Raw genomic sequence first — 20,713 nt, 5'->3', positions numbered from 1 at the left:
TTATCCAATAGTCTTTTGTAAAATTCAGGTCATAACCAGGGCTATATTTTTACACTAATAAGTTGGCACCCGTGCAGTTTAATTCAAGAATGCACAGAAACACACCTTTCAAATCCCTGGGATTTATACCCCAAAAGAATATTATACTGCTTAAAATATCAAAGTTTTATAAATTATAAATCTAAATTCTAGATTGTATTTTATGATGAAAAATTTAAGCAGAAATATTTTAATTTTTCCTCAGCATCTATTTCGTGCATGCTAAGTCTCTTCAGTTGTGTCAGACTCTAGGCGACTCTAGGGACTATAGTCTACCAGGCTCCTCTGTTCTTGGAGATTCTCCAAGTAAGAATACTGGAGTGGGTTGCCATGCCCTTCTACAGGGAATCTTCCCGACCTAGGGATCGAACCCTAGTCTCCTATGTCTCCTGCACTGGCAGGCGGGTTCTTTACCACTGGAGCCACCTGGGAAGCCCCTAATATCAAACTTACTCAACAGACAGTAATTTGATGACTCAGCAGAGAGATACATTTTTTGCTGTTTATGAAGCACTGCAGAGGATAAAGCAAGGTTGAGGAGAGTATTTCACTAACAATTTTGGCATGGTGTGTATTCAGAAGGAGAAGTATGAAAAAAGGGCAACTGCAAGGATAACAGATTTTAGTTACTTCACAGCTTATTCTACTTATTATGGCCTTTTTGCCATCTTGAAGTAGTTAAGGCAAAATTAATTCTTAGAGAAACCGCAATCAAGGACAAGTCAAAGAATAAGGCATCGTGGACTCTTAGTATGTTGTTTTATTTGCTAAAAGAGAAACTGTGAATAAACTGATCTTACCTAACAAAGGCAAAATAGGAATTACATAGCAAAAATGGACTGAAGAGATAGGAAAAATCTCACAGAGTTTGAAAACAAAGAACATTATTTTTCTCTCCTTGTATAAGCTATTGATTGATATAAGAGGCTCACAAAGAGACCATTCCTTTGCGGGGAGGGTGGTGCAAGGGTCACCAAAGGAAACAGTTTCCATTACTTATTGATGTTTTGAAAAGTCTTGAGAATTTAAGTGCTAGGCTGTCACTAAATGATGTTGGCCATTAGCTTTGTTAGTGTCTTCATCTTAGTTGTGCCAGATCTGCACATTTTCCTTTTTAGGGTGTTTCATTAGTTTCTCTGCATGAATGTCCATTTTCCTGTGATGATTCATTTAAAGCAAGGTTGGCCTTGCCATATGTACCTCAAGGGATTTTATAAGGCACATGTCCAAAGGAAGAGAGGACTTAGTTTTTTCAGACACAGAGGTTCATGTCATTTGCAGGATATATTTTAAAACGAATGGAGTAAAAAATTGTATATATAACCAACTAATTGATGTCTCCAGGGAGATACCATTTAATTCAATGATGAAGAAACAGCAGGAACCCAGAGACTGTTTTCAGATGGGACATATTTTCCTAACTGTCATTGCAAGTAATTAATACCAGTTATTGTTCCCTGAACAGAAATAGAGTTTTTTCTTCTTGCTGAAGAATATACATAGTTGTCACAGATAATATCAACAAAATAAAACTCATAATACAGGGGAAGGAGCTACTTTGTCCTCTTTCAGGTGTATCTGAAATTATGATGTATATATATAAAATAAGTGATTGCATGTGATATCAGGGGCAGCCTGATTGGAAGGGAAGTGTAGATGTAAGTGATGATGTCCAAGTAAGGCAACAAACATCCTTAATTGTCTGGGTATATCTCAAGTATTAATATGCATATAAAACTCTTGATCATCATATCAAAATAGTCTAATTTTCATTCTTTCATGGGCACCTAACTTCTCCACCCCACTACCTGGTTAAAAACTTTTAAGTCTCTCTGAGAAGAGGAATCTATACTGTGAACCTCCTTGATGAATCCTATTTAGAGTAACACACATTAAATAATGCAGTTAAATGCAAATTTTTATGGAAGAAGAGGGTAGCACATTAATAAATAGCTGCAGTGAGAATTCTAGTATAAGTTGAATGAGTTTTATAATTCAGAACCTAGCTCTGTGCTTGACAGGTCGTAGACACTGGATGGAATATTTCCATTTAAAATAGGCTGTCTCAGATGTCCTAATAGCCAGGTGGAAGCAGCTCCTGACATTGAAGTAAGTGGATGTGCTTTAATGGGAGGCAAGGGTGACAGAAAAGTTCAGAGTTGTTTCATTATATAAGAAGAGTAAGCTCAGGAGAATTTCAGAGTGTAGGAGTCCAGGCATGGTTTGAACAGGTCTCAGCCTATGGATAAGATTGGACCTGTGGCTCTTTTGATTATAAGACTCCCTTTAGCCATAGCCATCAGAAAACTTAAAATATATATTTCTTAGAAATCCTGGAAAGCATATGACACACTTGCGGCCACACACTGAGGTGATGGGAAAAGAAATGGAAAAGGGTTAAAGGAGACTAGGTATTCTGCTTCTATTGGAGTCCAAGGTCAGAACTAGAGTCTCACGGGCTCACTCTTTAATGTTGAACTTAAGACACATGTGAGGAAATTTAACAGCCTGGGAAGAGAAAAAACAACAGAACCAAATGATCAGTTATTCAGACAGTAAAGAATCTGCCTGCAATCCAGGAGACCCAGGTTCAATCCCTGGGTCAGGAAGATGCCCTGGAGAAGGGAATGGCTACCCACTCCAGTATTCTTGCCTGGAGAATCCCATGGACAGAGGAGCCTGGCAGGCTACAGTCCATGGGGTCACAAAGAGTTGGACGAGATTCAGTGACTAACACTTTCACTTCACTTTCAAGCTCTCAGAAACAAAACAGCCTGACGGGAGGGGTGGAGGGTGATGTTGTCCTGGATCTTTACCTAGTCTGGTGGCTGGCAATGTGCTTATTGGAGCCTTCTTCGAAGTGGATGCCCTGACTGTCAAAGCGTACGTCAGGCACTTGTATTACAAAAAGAAAAGTCAACGGTCAGGACTTACCTCACAATACCATCAATACACAGCCAAGTACACCTTGAGAAGTCAGGCAGAGAGAGGTAGGGCTTTTAGGTGGTGAGCTGGGAGGACAAAGGCCATAAAGACAAACATCACCTTTGCCCTTGCATTTGAGGGAAGATTTCTGAAAGGATAAGACCAGTACAAATTAGGAGAATGACAAGATTCTTGTCTTCTGAAAAATGAGAAGATATATTCACACTTATTTAACAAAATATGAAGATGGAAAAGATGATTAAAAGTGATATTGTGCGTCTGAAGAGGAAAAATAGAACAAAATCTGGTTAAATTTAAAGTTTGGATAAAGGATCACTTAGAAAATAGGAAAAATTAAAAAGTAAACTACAGGTCAAATAAGTAGGTAAATTTTGCAGTTAAGACAATCAGTGAAAAAGCTGGATTAAAATTCAACATTCGAAAAACAAAGATCATGGAATCTGGTTCCATCACTTCATGGCAAATAGATGGGGAAACAATGGAAACAGTGAGATACTTTATTTTGGGGGCCTGAAAAACCACTATTGCAGATGGTGACTGCAGCCATGAAATTAAAAAATCCTTGCTCCTTGGAAGAAAAGTTATGACCAACCTAGACAGCATATTAAAAAGCAGAGACATTACTTTGCTGACAAAGGTCCGCATAGTCAAAACCATGGTTTTTCCAGTAGTCATGTATGGAGTGTGAGAGTTAGACTATAAAGAAATCTGAGCACCAAAGAATTGATGCTTTTGAACTGTGGTGTTGGAGAAGACTCTTGAGAGTCCCTTGGATGGCAAGGAGATCAAAGCAGTCAACCCTCAAGGAAATGAGTTCTGAATATTCATTGGAAGGATATGCTGAAGCTGAAGCTCCAATACTTTGGCCACCAAGTGCGAAGAACTGACTCATTGAAAAAGTCCCTAACGTTGGGAAAGATTGAAGGCAGAAGGAGAAGGGGATGACAGAGGATGAGATGGTTGGATGGCATCACTGACTCGATGGACATGACTTTGAGCAAGCTCTGGGAATTGGTGATGGACAGGGAAGCCTGGCATGCTGCATTCCATGGGGTCACAAAAAGTGGGACATGACTGAACTACTGAACTGAGCTGAACTGAAGACAATCAGAATTAATATCCTGTTCTCCTTCTCTAATAAGAGAAGCAATATTAACTCTGTAGCTGTGATTTAGTCACACTTGGTTCATGAGAGAATAAGATCGGTGGCTGTGGAAATGGAGCAGAAAACTGTTTTGCAGTATGAGTAACAGCTTAATAATAACTATGAAGTTTATAATTTATTGAATGCTGTTATGGATCTCTGTATAAGTCAGAGTTCTTTTTTGAGTGTGTCTGATTCCAAACTCTTGAGAGTTCTACCATATTTAAAAAACTCAACCATACTCCCACCACCTAGGGGTAATAGAAAGGCCATTCTATATTTGGCTCCTAATCGAGAATCAGTGCAAAAGAAACCAATCCAGTGCTAATATACTGCTAATATTGTTCAGTTGACTCCTGAACAATGAGACTTTGAACTGCGTAGGTCCATTTATAGGCAGATTTTTTTCAATAAATATAGTGGGAACACTTTTGGAGATTTGCTACAATTTAAAAAATTAAAAATTCACAGAGGAGCCATGTATCCTAGAAATAACAAGACATTTACAAAAAGTTATATGTGTTATAGTGCAAAAATATATATGGATACTAGTCTATCTTTGTATATGCAGAAGGCATTGTTGTTCAGTCACTAAGTCATGTGCAGTTTTGGAAACATAACCAACCTACCAAATTGTTCAGTTCAGTTCAGTTCAGTCGCTCAGTCGTGTCCGACTCTTTGCGACCCCATGAATCGTGGCACGCCAGGCCTCCCTGTCCATCACCAACTCCCGGAGTCCACCCAAACCCATATCCATCGAGTCGGTGATGCCATCCAACCATCTCATCCTCTGTCGTCCCCTTCTCCTCCTGCCCCCAATCCTTCCCAGCATTAGGGTCTTTTCCAATGAGTCAACTCTTCGCATGAGGTGGCCAAAGTATTGGAGTTTCAGCTTCGACATCAGTCCTTCCAATGAACACCCAGGACTGATCTCCTTTAGGATGGACTGGTTGGATCTCCTTGCAGTCCAAGGGACTCTCAAGAGTCTTCTCTAACACCACAGTTCAAAAGCATCATGAGCGGCGCTCAGCTTTCTTCACCGTCCAACTCTCACATCCATACATGACGACTGGAAAAACCATAGATTGACTAGACGGACTTTTGTTGGCGAAGTAATGTCTCTGATTTTAAATATGCTATCTAGGTTGGCCATAACCTTCCTTCCAAGGAGTAAGCATCTTTTAATTTCATGGCTGCAATCACCATCAGCAGTGATTTTGGAGCCCAAAAAAAATAAAATCTGACACTGTTTCCACTGTTTCCCCATCTATTTCCCATGAAGAGATGGGACCAGATGCCATGATCTTAGTTTTCTGAACGTTGAGCTTTAAGCCAACTTTTTCACTCTCCTCTTTCACTTTCATCAAGAGGCTCTTTAGTTCTTCTTCACTTTCTGCCATAACGGTGGTGTCATCCGCATATCTGAGGTTATTGATATTTCTCCTGGCAATCTTGATTCCAGCTTGTGTTTCTTCCAGCCCAGCGTTTCTCATGATGTACTCTGCATATAAGTTAAATAAGCAGGGTGACAATATACAGCCTTGACGTACTCCTTTTCCTATTTGGAACCAGTCCTTTGTTTCATGTCCAGTTCTAACTGTTTCTTCCTGACCTGCATACAGGTTTCTCAAGAGACAGGTCAGATGGTCTGGTATTCCCATCTCTTTCAGAATTGTCCACATTTTATTGTGATCCACACAGTCAAAGGCTTTGGCATAGTCAATAAAGCAGAAATAGGTGTTTTTCTGGAACCCTCTTGCTTTTTCAATGATCCAGCAGATGTTGGCAATTTGATCTCTGGTTCCTCTGCCATAAATCTATCCTTGGTAAATTCAAAAAAATTGAAATCATTCCACGCATGTTTTCTGACCACAATGCAGTAAGATTAGATGTCAATTACAAGAGAAAAACTATTAAAAATGCCAACATATGGAGGCTGAACAACACCCTGCTGAATAACCAACAAATCACAGAAGAAATCAAAAAAGAAATCAAAATATGCATAGAAACGAATAAAAATTAAAAAATAACAACCCAAAACCTATGGGACACTGTAAAAGCAGTGCTAAGGGGAAGGTTCATAGCAATACAGGCTTACCTCCAGAAACTAGAAAAAAGTCAAATAAATAACCTAACTCTACTCCTAAAGCAACTATAAAAGGAAGAAATGAAGAACCCCAGGGCTAGTAGAAGGAAAGACATCTTAAAAATTAGGGCAGAAATAAATGCAAAAGAAACAAGACAGATTATAGCAAAAATCAACAAAACCAAAAGCTGCTTCTTTGAGAAGATAAATAAAATTGACAAACCATTAGCCAGACTCATCAAGAAACAAAGGGAGAAGAATCATATCAACAAAATTAGAAATGAAAATGGAGAGATCATAACGGACAATACAAAGGATCATAAGAGACTACTATATAGCAACTATATGCCAATAAAATGAACAACTTGGAAGAAATGGACAAATTCTTAGAAAAGTACAAATTTCCAAAAGTTAGCCAGGGAGGAATAGAAAATCTTAACAGACTCATCACAAGAATGGAAATTGAAACTGTAATCAGAAATTTTCCAACAAACAAAAGCCCAGGACCAGATAGCTTCACAGCTGGATTCTACCAGAAATTTAGAGAAGAGCTAACACCTATCCTACTCAAACTCTTCCAGAAAATTGCAGAGGAAGGTAAACTTCCAAAATCATTCTACAAGGCCACCATCACCCTAATAACAAAACCTGACAAAGTTGCCACAAAAAAAGAAAACTACAGGCCAATATCACTGATGAACATAGATGCAAAAATCCTTAATAAAATCCTAGCAAACAGAATCCAACAACATATTAAAAAGATCATACATCATGACCAAGTGGGCTTTATCCCAGGAATGCAAGCTTTCTTTAACATCCGCAAATCAATCAATGTAATACACCACATTAACAAATTGAAAGATAAAAACCGTGTGATTATCTCAATAGATGCAGAAAAAGCCTTTGACAAAACTCAACATCCGTTTATGATTTTAAAAAAAACCTCCACGAAGCAGGAATAGAAGGAACATACCTCAACATAATAAAAGCTGTATATGACAAACCCACAGAAAACATTATCCTCAATGGTGAAAAATTGAAATCATTTCCCCTAAAGTCAGAAACAAGACACCACTCTCATCACTACTATTCAACATAGTTTTGGAAGCTTTGGCTACAGCAAACAGAGCAGAAAAAGAAATAAAAGGAATCCAGATTGGAAAAGAAGGAGTAAACTCTCACTGTTTGCAGATGACATGATCCTCTACATAGAAAACCGTAAAGACTCCACCAGAAAATTACTAGAGCTAATCAATGAATATAGTAAAGTTGCAGGATATAAAATCAACACACAGAAATCTCTTGCATTCCTATACACTAACAATGAGAAAACAGAGAGAGAAATTAAGAAACAATACCATTCACCATTGCAATGAAAAGAATAAAATACTTAGGAATATATCTACCTAAGGAAACAAAAGACCTATATATGGAAAACTAAAAAACACTGGTGAAAGAAATCAAAGAGGACACAAATAGATGGAGAAATATACCATGTTCATGGATTGGAAGAATCAGTATAGTGAAAATGAGTATACTACCCAAAGTAATCTATAGATTCAATGCAATCCCTATCAAGCTACCAACGGTATTTTTCACAGAACTAGAACAAATCATTTCACAATTTCTATGGAAATACAAAAAAACCTCGAATAGCCAAAGCAATCTTGAGAAAGAAGAATGGAACTGGAGGAATCAACCTGCCTGACTTCAGGCTATACTACAAAGCTACAGTCATCAAGACAGTATGGTACTGGCACAAAGACAGAAATATAGATCAATGGAACAAAATAGAAAGCCCAGAGATAAATCCACGCACCTATGGACACCTTATCTTTGACAAAGGAAGCAAGAATATACAATGGAGAAAAGACAATCTCTTTAACAAATGGTGCTGGGAAAACTTGTCAACCACTTGTAAAATAATGAAACTAGAACACTTTCTAACACCACACACAAAAATAAACTCAAAATGGATTAAAGATATAAATATAAGACCAGAAACTATAAAACTCCTAGTGGAAAATATAGGCAAAACACTCTCTGACATAAATCACAGCAGGATCCTCTATGGCCCACCTCCCAGAATATTGGAAATAAAAGCAAAAATAAACAAATGGGACCTAATTAAAATTAAAAGCTTTTGCACAACAAAGTAAGCTATAAGCAAGGTGAAAAGATAGCCTTCAGAATGGGAGAAAATAATAACAAATGAAGCAAAGGTCAAAGAATTAATCTCAAAAATATACAAGCAACTCCTGCAGCTCAATTCCAGAAAAATAAACAACCCAATCAAAAAGTGGGCCAAAGAACTAAACAGACATTTCTCCAACGAAGACATACAAATGGCTAACAAACACATGAAAAGATGCTCAACATCACTCATTATTAGAGAAATGCAAATCAAAACCACAATGAGGTACTACTTCATGCCAGTCAGAATGGTTGCTATCCAAAAGTCTACAAGCAATAAATGCTGGAGAGGGTGTGGAGAAAAGGGAACCTTCTTACACTGTTGGTGGGAATGCAAACTAGTACAGCCACTATGGAGAACAGTGTGGAGATTCCTTAAAAAACTGCAAATAGAACTGCCATATGACCCAGCAATCACACTACTGGGAATACACACCGACGAAACCAGAATTGAAAGAGACATGTGCACCCCAATGTTCATCGCAGCACTGTTTATAATAGCCAGGACATGGAAGCAACCTAGATGTCCATCAGCAGATGAATGGATAAGAAAGCTGTGGTACATATACACAATGGAATATTACTCAGCCATTAAAAAGAATACATTTGAATCAGTTCTTATGAGGTGGATGAAACTGGAGCCTCTTATACAGAGTGAAATAAGCCAGAAAGAAAAACACCAATAGAGTATACTAACGCATATATATGGAATTTAGAAAGATGGTAACGATAACCCTATATGAGAGACAGCAAAAGAGACACAGATGTATAGAACAGTGTTTTGGACTCTGTGGCAGAGGGCGAGGGTTGCATGATTTGGGAGAATGGCATTGAAACATGTATATTATCATATGTGAAATGAATCGCCAGTCCAGGTTCGATGCACGAGACAGGGTACTTGGGGCTGGTGCACTGGGATGACTCAGAGGGATGGGATGAAGAGGGAGGTGGGAGGGTGGTTCAGGATGGGGAACACATGTACACCCGTGGCAGATTCATGTCAATGTATGGCAAAACCACTAGAATATTGTAATTAGCCTCCAATTAAAATAAATTTGTATTGAAAAAATTTGCACACACACAAAAAAACCCAAATATATAGTGTATTAATTCTTTTAGATAAATTTTGCAAGCAACCTAAGTAATACATGACAAAAGAACTCAGAATAGTGGCTATCTTTGGTTGCATCTTGACTGACAGAAGCTAAAAGACTTACCTTGATTACTGGTGGCTACACAGTTGTATATATTTATAAAGAGTGGTTAACCAGTAAAACTTGATTTTGTGCCCTCATTGTAATGTGTTATATATCAAACTTTAAAAAAGTGAAACAGAAAGTTCCAGAAAAATATCAAATTGAATTCATCACCAGTATACCAAACCTAAAATAAAAAATATTAAAGTGCTCTTTATAGCTAAGAATCATAATAAGGTATATTCTTGAAGATGCCATAAGTAGCAAAGAATAGATATTAATATAAAGAATGAATTGGAAGGTTGAATACACAGTGTCTGCAATAGTGAAAACAGCTTACAGGGTTTAAATATAGAGAGAATTTTAAGAACAACAAATATTTCTGGAAAATTAATATTTTCTGGCATAACTGTTAAAAAGTTTGAGGGTTTTTAGTAAATTTCCTTTAGCTTAGAATGAAGAATAAATACAGTGGTATAGCAAATTCCCTGCTTTATTATTACTTCAGAATCTTTAAAATTAGGCAAGTTAGACCCGTATTTTTGAAACCCTTGAAGGAGTCCGATATAAAAGATACTACGTCAGGCTTTAGGTTTTTAAAAAAATCCAAATTCTACCCAAACATTAACTATCCTCTACTTGAAAATAAAATTTTGATGGATTGTCCTCTACCTTGACTGTGGTGATGGTTTCACTAATGTAGCATAAGTACAAACTCATCAAATTGTATACATTAAACATGTACAATTTTGGATATCAACCACATCTTCCAATAACATATGCTGAAAAAATTATAAACTGAGTAGGAAGAATTTGTAATCATCTTTATGTTTTTAATGCATTAGGATTAGAGAAAGTTGGAATTCCCTAGAAATGCAGATGGTAAAGAATCTGCCTGCAATGCAGCAGACAGGGATTCAATCCCTGGATCTGGGAGATCACCTGGAGGAGGGCATGGCAACCCATTCCAGTATTCTTGCCTGGAGAATCCTATGGGCAGAGGAGCCTGGTGGGCTACAGTCTATGGGGTTCAAAGAGGCAGACACGACTGAGTGACTAACACTTTAACACTACAGAAATTTATTTCACAAAATAGCACATTAGGACTACAATCTAAGAACTCTGTACCTATATATTGTAAGAATCTATATACTGTGAGAGTTTTTAACCATCCAAATTTGACTTATTTTTAAGTTGTGGACTTTTACTATTAGAGTATCTATACTTCACATCCTAGAATGTGAAGTCAAGTGGGCCTTAGGAAGCATCACAACAAACAAAACAAGTGGAGGTAATGAAATTCCAGTTGAGCTATTTCAAATCCTAAAAGATGACGCTGTGAAAGTGCTGCATTCAATATGACAGCAAACTTGGAAAACTCATCAGTGGCCACAGCACTAGAAAAGGTCAGTTTTCATTCCAATCCCAAAGAAAGGCAATGCCAAAGAATGCTCAAACTACCACACAATTGCACTCATCTCACAAGCTACTAAAGTAATGCTCAAAATTCTCCAAGCCAGGCTTCAGCAATACGTGAACCATGAACTTCCAGATGTTCAAGCTGGATTTAGAAAAGGCAGAGGAACCAGAGATCAAATTGCCAACATCCGCTGGTCACCAAAAAAGCAAGAGAGTACCAGAAAAAAACATCTATTTCTGCTTTATTGACTATCCCAAAGCATTTGACTGTGTGGGTCACAATAAACTGTGGAAAATTCTGAAAGAGATGGGAATACCAGACCATCTGACCTGTCTCTTGAGAAACCTGTATGCAGGTCAGGAAGAAACAGTTAGAACTGGACATGAAACAAAGGACTGGTTCCAAATAGGAAAAGGAGTACGTCAAGGCTGTATATTGTCACCGTGCTTATTTAACTTAGATGTAGGGTACATCATGAGAAATGCTGGGCTGGAGGAAGCACAAGCTGGAATCAAGATTGCCAGGAGAAATATCAATAACCTCAGATATGCAGATGACACCACCCTGATGGCAGAAAGTGAAGAAGAACTAAAGAGCCTCTTGATGAAAGTGAGAGAGAAGAGTGAAAAAGTTGGCTTAAAGCTCAACATTCAGAAAACTAAGATCATGGCATCTGGTCCTATCGCTTCATGGGAAATAGATGGGGAAACAGTGGAAACAGTGTCAGACTTTATTTTTCTTGGCTCCAAAATCACTGCAGATGGTGATTGCGGTCATGAAATTAAAAGATGCTTACTCCTTGGAAAGAAAGTTATGTCCAACCTAGATAGCAAATTAAAAAGCAGAGACATTACTTTGCCAACAAAGGTCCGTCTAGTCAAGGCTATGGTTTTTCCAGTAGTCATGTATGGATGTGAGAGTTGGACTATAAAGAAAGCTGAGCACCAAAGAATTGATGCTTTTGAACTGTGGCATTGCAGAAAACTCTTGAGAGTCCCTTGGACTGCAAGGAGATCCAACCAGTCCATCCTAAAGGAGATCAGTCCTGTGTGTTCATTGGCTGGACTGATGCTGAAGCTGAAACTCCAATACTTTGGCCACCTGATGTGAAGGCTGACTCATTGGTAAAGATCCTGATGCTGGGAAAGATTGAGGGCAGGAGGAGAAGGGGGCCACAGAGGATGAGATTGCTGGATGGCATCACGGATTCGATGGACATGGGTTTGTGCGGACTCAGGAAGTTGGTGATGGACAGGGAGTCCTAGCTTGCTGCAGTTCATGGGGTCGCAAAGAGTCAGACATGACTGAGCGACTGAACTGAACTGAACTGTGACTGTCATTGATCTTTGCTGTTGTTCAATCAGTCACTCAGTCATGTCCAACTAATCATGGACTGCAGCACCCCTGGCTTCCCTGTCCTGCACTATTTCCCGGAGTTTGCTCAAACTCATATCCATTGTGTAGGTGTTGCTGTCCAGCCATCTCATCCTCTATTGTCCCCTTCTCCTCCTGCTTTCAATCTTTCCCATCATCAAGGTCTTTTCCAATGACTCAGCTCTTCGCATCAGGTGGCCAAAGTATTGGAACCTAAGCTTCAGTATCACTTCTTCCATTGAATATTCAGGTTTGATTTCCTTTAGAATTGACTGGCTTGATCTCCTTGCAGTCCATGGGGCTCTCAAGAATCTTCTCCAGCACCACAGTTCAAAGCCATCAATTCTTCGGCACTCAGTCTTTTTTATTGTCCTGCTCTCACATTCGTAGATGACTACTGGAAAAACAATAGCTTTGACTATACAGACCTTTGTCGGCAAAGTAATGATCTTACTGGATCTTAGATGGCTTGCATTAGATAACATATCTAAGCATGGTATTGGAAAATATTAGGAAGTTTTAATAAATCTTAAATTACAGGTTTAGAGTAGCTTTGGTAATTTATTTAGTACCCTGATTTTGACTAAATTCTAAGATGTTTACCATAAACCCAGAAAAATGTTCAAAAGAACTGACAATGGGAAATAAAACCGGAAAGATAGGATTTGTTCTGTTTTAAAGAGAACTGATTTTCTCAGTTGAGGGGTGAAATGATAGGCATTGTTAACCAAAGGCTTAATAGTAAGCTGATCTGATTAAGAGAAGATATTAGGAATGTGGTAAATATTAGGAAGAAATACATAGCCCCTACTCTTTATATTCTCTCCAAATGGATGTTTATTCTATTGCAAAATAATTTTCCTAAAGTTAAAAAATATATGAGGCATAAAATTATTCAATAAACATAAGCAAAATGTTTTCTTTTATTTAAACAGTAGGACAAGTGACATAGTAAGTCTGTTGTTCCAGAGGGGAAATCAAGGAATAAATATATGATCAAAAGACTACAGCTCAAAATCTATTAGAAACTGAAAAGTACTTAATACATATTGGACTGATTAACATCCTATAATAAAATTGTAACCTTTGGGATACCATTAGTTAACGTGCCACTTCACAGTGTCTAGAATATATAGCAAAGTCAAATACCTATACATTTTACTGTATATTAAATAATTTTTAAATGAACCTATTTACAATCAGATTGCAAAGACAGGCAATCACTGTTCTGCTTTATTTCTAAGATCTGGACATTTTTCTCAATCATTTAGTTCTGCCAACTCCCGACTTGCCTTCTACATATTCTTGGCATGATGGGTGGATTTTGAACAAGGATATAATATATTAGATCCATCCTATTCCATTTCCTGTCATGTACTGTCTGTCTACAGACAGATTTCAGACTCTTTGAAATCTTTGAGTAAAAGAATCTGTCCCAGGTGGTGGGGTAGATTTGGATTTCTAGCACTGCCTACCTAGAGATATAACTAACTCAAGATTTTCTTATTGGGATATTCAAAGTTATGTTTTCAATGCTTCTATATAAAACTGGTATTTTCATCTCCATTTACTTGCCTACATTCTAGTCTAGAACTCAAGCAAAAAAATAAGGGTGAAATTCCTTCAGAACCCATAATCCCAACAGTGTGAAAGACCCAGACACTTTTGTATTATGTAAGTAATACCACACATTGAAAGCCAAATGTGACAATACACTTCAAAATTCTAAAATGTAAGTGGCCTTTGCCTCAGAAATTCCTTTTCTGATAAAAAAAAACTAAGGAAATAAAAGACGTTTATACAAAATATGTAATATGTACTTTTCTAATAGCTAAATATGAAAAGCTTTATTAAATAATGATTTATCCATAAGAAGTACAATACAGAAAAATTATAATGAAAATATATATTTTGCCATGTAAATATTTACAGTTTTTGGCTTAGAAACTGACCGTAAGTATACAACTTTCATATATATATATATAATATATTTGTGTAAATATTTTCCCATTGAAAACATAGACATAAAGCAACTTTGTTATCTGTTGGTTGAAGAGTATCCAGAAATATGTTTTCATCAGAACATTATTGTTTTACTCTTGGAATGTGTCTAATAAAATCACAGCATCTTATTTTCTCCAAGGAACTGATTCCCACCGCTGCCTCTGTCAGGTATTTTGCCAAAATTTAATGCACATTAGATTCATTATTCATGTTTGAGCTTTAGTTGAGGATGACTCTCTATTTATCCAAACAGAGGGCTCCTTAACATCCATAAGAGTCTGAGACAGTAAAACATTCATTTTATTCACTGTGTAAAAATCTATCCTTACTGAGAGACATCAGCAAATGCCATTTTCAAAATCTTCTAAGAATCAACTTATATTTCTCAGGTATTTTAAATAAATGATTTTTTTACTTCAGCTTTAAGACACAAGACCTTTCTTCGTAGGTCTAAATGGATAGAATAGAACCTTAATGAGTGTCAGTGGCAACTCAGAGAGCACTATCCACTGCAAAAACTGCCTGTGAATATGTATGTCCTCAAGAGAGGGGCATTTGTGCATGTATTTGAGACCATTTATACTTTCAATTTCATCTTGGGGATGATTACGATTACACAGTTAATTAAAGTCATGATTACCTTCCATTGGAGTATGTTCTTCGGTAATTTCAGGTTTCTTTCTTCATTCACCATTCTAGTTCCTTGGTGTCTGCAAGCTATCAGACTTACCTATTTAAAACTCAGAGATGGCAATACATTAATTTGGATATATCCAAAAAGAAAATCAGTATTTCTAACAGATTTTAGCTTTAGAAAAATTAAATTTGAAAGAATTGGACTCATTGGAAATATTTATTGCATACATCATTATAGATGGGTCAATTATCTGTTCACTCTTTGACTTCTCAGTAGCTACAGTAGAATCAGACATATCATAGGTTCTCAATATGTTTTGAAAGAATTAATGGGTACCTATTAGAACATTAGGGATAAATAGAAGCGACCTTCCATACGATATCACTCTTATGAATCAATACAGATTTATACCAACATGTAACTATAATACACTTAGAGAGCCAAATTTCCAACAATGCTGCTCAGTTCAGTTCAGTCGCTCAGTCGTGTCTGACTCTTTGCAACCCCATGAATTGCAGCACGCCAGGCCTCTCTGTCCATCACCAACTCCCGGAGTCTACACAAAACCATGTCCATCGAGTCGGTGATGCCATCCAACCATCTCATCCTCTGTCGTCCCCTTCTCCTCCCGCCCCCAATCCTACCCAGCATTAGGGTCTTTTCCAATGAGTCAACCCTTCGCATGAGGTGCCCAAAGTATTGGAGTTTCAGATTCAACATCAGACCTTCCAATGAACACCCAGGATTGATCTCTTTTAGGATGGATTGACTGGATCTCCTTGCAGTCCAAGGGACTCTCAAGAGTCTTCTCCTACACCACAGTTCAAAAGCATCAATCCTGAGGCACTCAGCTTTCTTCACCGTCCAACTCTCACATCCATACATGACCACTGGAAAAACCATAGCCTTGACTAGATGGACTTTTGTAGGCAAAGTAATGTCTCTGCTTTTAAATACGCTATCTAGGTTGGCCATAACCTTCCTTCCAAGGAGTAAGCGTCTTTTAATTTCATGGCTGCAATCACCATCAGCAGTGATTTTGGAGCCCCAAAAAATAAAGTCTGACACTGTTTGCACTGTTTCCCCATCTATTTCCATGAAGTGATGGGACCAGATGCCATAATCTTAGTTTTCTGAATGTTGAGCTTTAAGCCAACTTTTTCACTCTCCTCTTTCACCTTCATCAAGAGACTCTTTAGTTCTTCTTCACTTTCTGCCATCAGGGTGGTGTCATCCGCATATCTGAGGTTATTGATAGTTCTTCCAGCAATTTGATTCCAGCTTGTGTTTCTTCCAGCCCAGCGTTTCTCATGATGTACTCTGCATATAAGTTAAATAAGCAGGGTGATAGTATACAGCCTTGACGTACTCCTTTACCTATTTGGAACCAGTCTGTTGTTCCATGTCCAGTTCTAACTGTTGCTTCCTGACCTGCATACAGGTTTCTCAAGAGACAGGTCAGATGGTCTGGTATTCCCATCTCTTTCAGAATTTTCCACAGTTTATTGTGGTCCACACAGTCAAAGGCTTTGGCATAGTCAATAAAGCAGAAATAGATGTTTTTCTGGAACTCTTGCTTTTTCGATGATCCAGTGGATATTGGCAATTTGATCTCTGGTTCCTCTGCCTTTTCTAAAACCAGCTTGAACATCTGGAAGTTCACGGTTCACGTATTGCTGAAGCCTGGCTTGGAGAATTTTGAGCATTACTTTACTAGCATGTGAGATGAGTGCAATTGTGCGGTAGTTTGAGCATTCTTTGGCATTGCCTTTCTTTGGGATTGGAACGAAGACCGACCTCTTCCAGTCCCGTGGCCACTGCTGAGTTTTCCAGATTTGCTGGCATATCGAGTGCAGCACTTTCACAGCATCACCTTTGAGGATTTGAAATAGGTCAACTGGAATTCCATCACCTCCACTAGCTTTGTTCGTAGTGATGCTTTCTAAGGCCCACTTGACTTCACATTCCAGGGTGTCTGGCTCTAGGTGAGTGATCACACCATCGTGATTATCTGGGTCGTGAAGATCTTTTTTGTACAGTTCTTCTGTGTATTCTTGCCACGTCTTCTTAATATCTTCTGCTTCTGTTAGGTCCATACCATTTCTGTCCTTTATCGAGCCCATCTTTGCATGAAATGTTCCTTTTGTATCTCTAATTTTCTTGAAGAGATCTCTAGTCTTTCCCAATCTGTTGTTTTCCTCTATTTCTTTGCACTGATCGCTGAGGAAGGCTTTCTTATCTCTCCTTGCTATTCTTTGGAACTCTGCATTCAGATGGGAATATCTTTCCTTTTCTCCTTTGCTTTTTGCTTCTCTTCTCTTCCAAGCTATCTGTAAGGCCTCCTCAGACAGCCATTTTGCTTTTTTGCATTTCTTTTCCATGGGGATTTTCTTGATCCCTGTCTCCTGTACAATGTCATGAACCTCTGTCCATAGTTCATCAGGCACTCTGTCTATCAGGTCTAGACCCTTAAATCTATTTGTCACTTCCACGATATACTCATAAGGGATTTGATCTAGGTCATACCTGAATGGTCTAGTGGTTTTCCCTACTTTCTTCAATTTAAGTCTGAATTTGGCAATAAGCAGTTCATGATCCAAGCCACAGTCTGCTCCCGGTCTTGTTTTTGCTGACTGTATAGAGCTTCTCCATCTTTGGCTGCAAAGAATATAATCAATCTGATTTCGTTGTTGACCATCTTGTGTTGTCCACGTGTAGAGTCTTCTCTTGTGTTGTTGGAAGAGGGTGTTTGCTATTACCAGTGCGTTCTCGTGGCAAAACTCTGTTAGCCTTTGCCCTGCTTCATTCTGTACTCCGAGGCCAAACTTGCCTGTTACGCCAGGTGTTTCTTGACTTCCTACTTTTGCATTCCAGTCCCTTATAATGAAAAGGACATCTTTTTTGGGTGTTAGTTCTAGAAGGTCTTGTAGGTCTTCATAGAATCGTTCAACTTCAGCTTCTTCGGCATTACTAGTTGAGGCATAGACTTGGATTACCGTGATATTGAATGGTTTGCCTTGGAAACGAACAGAGATCATTCTGTCATTTTTGAGATTGCATCCAAGTACTGCATTTCGGACTCTTTTGTTGACCATGATGGCTACTCCATTTCTTCTAAGGGATTCTTGCCCACAGTAGTAGATATAATGGTCATCTGAGTTAAATTCACCCATTCTAGTCCATCTTAGTTCGCTGATTCCTAGAATGTTGACATTCACTCTTGCCATCTCCTGTTTGACCACTTCCAATTTGCCTTGATTCATGGACCTAACATTCCAGGTTCCTATGCAATATTGCTCTTTACAGCATCGGACTTTGCGTCTGTCACCAGTCACATCCACAGTTGGGTATCGTTTTTGCTTTGGCTCCATCCCATCATTCTTTCTGGAGTTATTTGTCCACTGATCTCCATTAGTATATTGGGCACCTACTGACCTGGGGAGTTCATCTTTCAGTGTCCTATGTTTTTGCCTTTTCATACTGTTCATGGGGTTCTCAAGGCAAGAATACTGAAGTGGTTTGCCATGCCCTTCTCCAGTGGACCACATTCTGTCAGACCTCTCCACCATGACCCATCCACCTTGGGTGGCCCCACACAGCATGGCTTAGTTTCATTGAGATAGACAAGGCTGTGGTCCGTGTGATCAGATTAGCTAGTTTTCCCTGTCGGCCGCCACCCCCGGCCCCCGGGCCCCAGCCCGGCCTAGGCCCTGTCGGCCGCCGCCCCCGCTGCTATCAGTGATCAAATCATAGTGAGCTAATGATAAATGCAAAATATTTCTTGAAATATACTAAACAGAAAATACACTTGAACGAAAGTGGTTTACCAGAACATTCACTTAACATCTGGGATCACAGAAGATAAGAATCGGTGACTAGAAAGGGAAGACAGTTTGGGGATCTGGAACTATGGTCTGAGTTAGGATGCCACAGTGAAACACTGAGAGCTTCAGAATTTTCTCAGCTTAGTTCAGAGGGCCAGTTCCTTTATGATACTATCCAATAGGGTACCTAATTATGAGCTAGTTATTTCTCCCTTTGATTCTAGATTAGTGTCCCTGTTCCATAGAGATGCCTATTAATTGTAGGTAATTTATTATCTGTCTATCATAGTGTGATGCTGATGTTTCTTACTGTCTTGATAGAAATAACACATCTTGTTTCACTAGAACTTAGAACACATCTGTAGGTTTCTTATGGGATAGATTGCAAACAATAAGTGAAACGACTCATATAACAAACAAGTTAATTTTTCAATGGAAAATTCTTTACTTCTTGGAATGGATGAAAAATAAATGACATAAATTCTTCATTTACAAAAGAAACTACTACTCAAGTAATTATTCAGTAACAGCTGAGTAAGAAATGTAGAATACCTATTGCCTTGTCCACAATTGCAGGTCTGAACTCTGCCCTCAATATTTCTCCACACAACACTGAACAAGTTATCCACCAGCTTTATACAGAACACAAGAAAGGAATACAATAGCTGTAAGGATTCCCAGGTGGCACTACTGGTAAAGAACCCACCTGCCAATGCAGTAAAGTAAGAGATGCAAGTTCTATCCCTGAGTTGGGAAGAATCCCTGGAGGAAGGCAAGACAACCTACTTCAGTATTCTTGCCTGGAGAATCCAATAGATAGAGGAGCCTGGTGGGCTACAGTCCATTGGGTTACAAAGAGTCAGACACGACTGAAGCGACTTAGCATGCACACACGCATGGAGCAAAAAGAAAAGGAGGAAGAGAAGAAAGAGAATGAAGGAGAGAAATAAGGAGGGGTAATGGCTTTCACTCACCATCTACTGGGAACTCTGCATGGATTATCTCAATCAACATGCACAATTATTTCATGAACTAAATATCATTGGGGAAAGTGAGGATAAAAAGGAAAGGGCATATAAGAACATTGTGTCTTACTCTAGAGATTGTGCAAAAAGCCCAGGAAATAAACTTTTCAGTCCACAGGAAAGCAAGAGAATCAATCATACCTGTTTAACATCAAAGGCAGTCTCAAAAGGTCAGTACAGTTTTACCATTAGGCTCATATAAAAACAGAAATCTTCTTAAAGATCATTCTAAAGACCTTCTAGATCATTTTTAAAGAAATATATCTGATGTTTAAGACAAATATGATTTTATTTGTATATTCAAATATTTATTACCTGATAATGCCTTATGAGTCAAAATCTTGTGTATTTTAAATTCAAAATTCATGAATATGTTCCTTATTCCCCTCTTCAGAAACCTAACCTAAAACCTAAATGAATTCACTTACATGTAACTAAGAGCTGAATCAAGAGTTTTAAGGAAATACCTAGTATGGGATAACTCTCAATTAGTAACACTTCAAAACATTTTTTTCCACAACACCTAGGGGAGAATTAATCATATGTGGCCTTTAGAGTGGTATCATTTGCATATATGAGGTTGCTGATATCAAATACATAGAAATAAATAGAGAGAAAAGTAAGAAATGTATTTCAGAGGAAGGAACAAGACAAAACTCCAGAAAGAAATAAAGCATAGTGGAAATGAGCAAGCTACCCAGTAAAGACTTAAAAGAAATGATCATAAAGATGATCAGCAAACTCAGGAAAGAAAGGATCAACACAGTGAGATATTTAACAAAGAGCAAGAAAATATACAGAAAAACTCAACGGAGATAAAGAATA

The sequence above is a fragment of the Giraffa tippelskirchi genome, chromosome 4, assembly GCF_054371585.1.
Source record: "Giraffa tippelskirchi isolate mGirTip1 chromosome 4, T2T-mGirTip1v1.2.pri, whole genome shotgun sequence".
Taxonomy (NCBI): domain Eukaryota; kingdom Metazoa; phylum Chordata; class Mammalia; order Artiodactyla; family Giraffidae; genus Giraffa; species Giraffa tippelskirchi.
The sequence above is the reverse complement of the archived record's forward strand: the minus strand, read 5'-3'. Positions refer to the sequence as shown.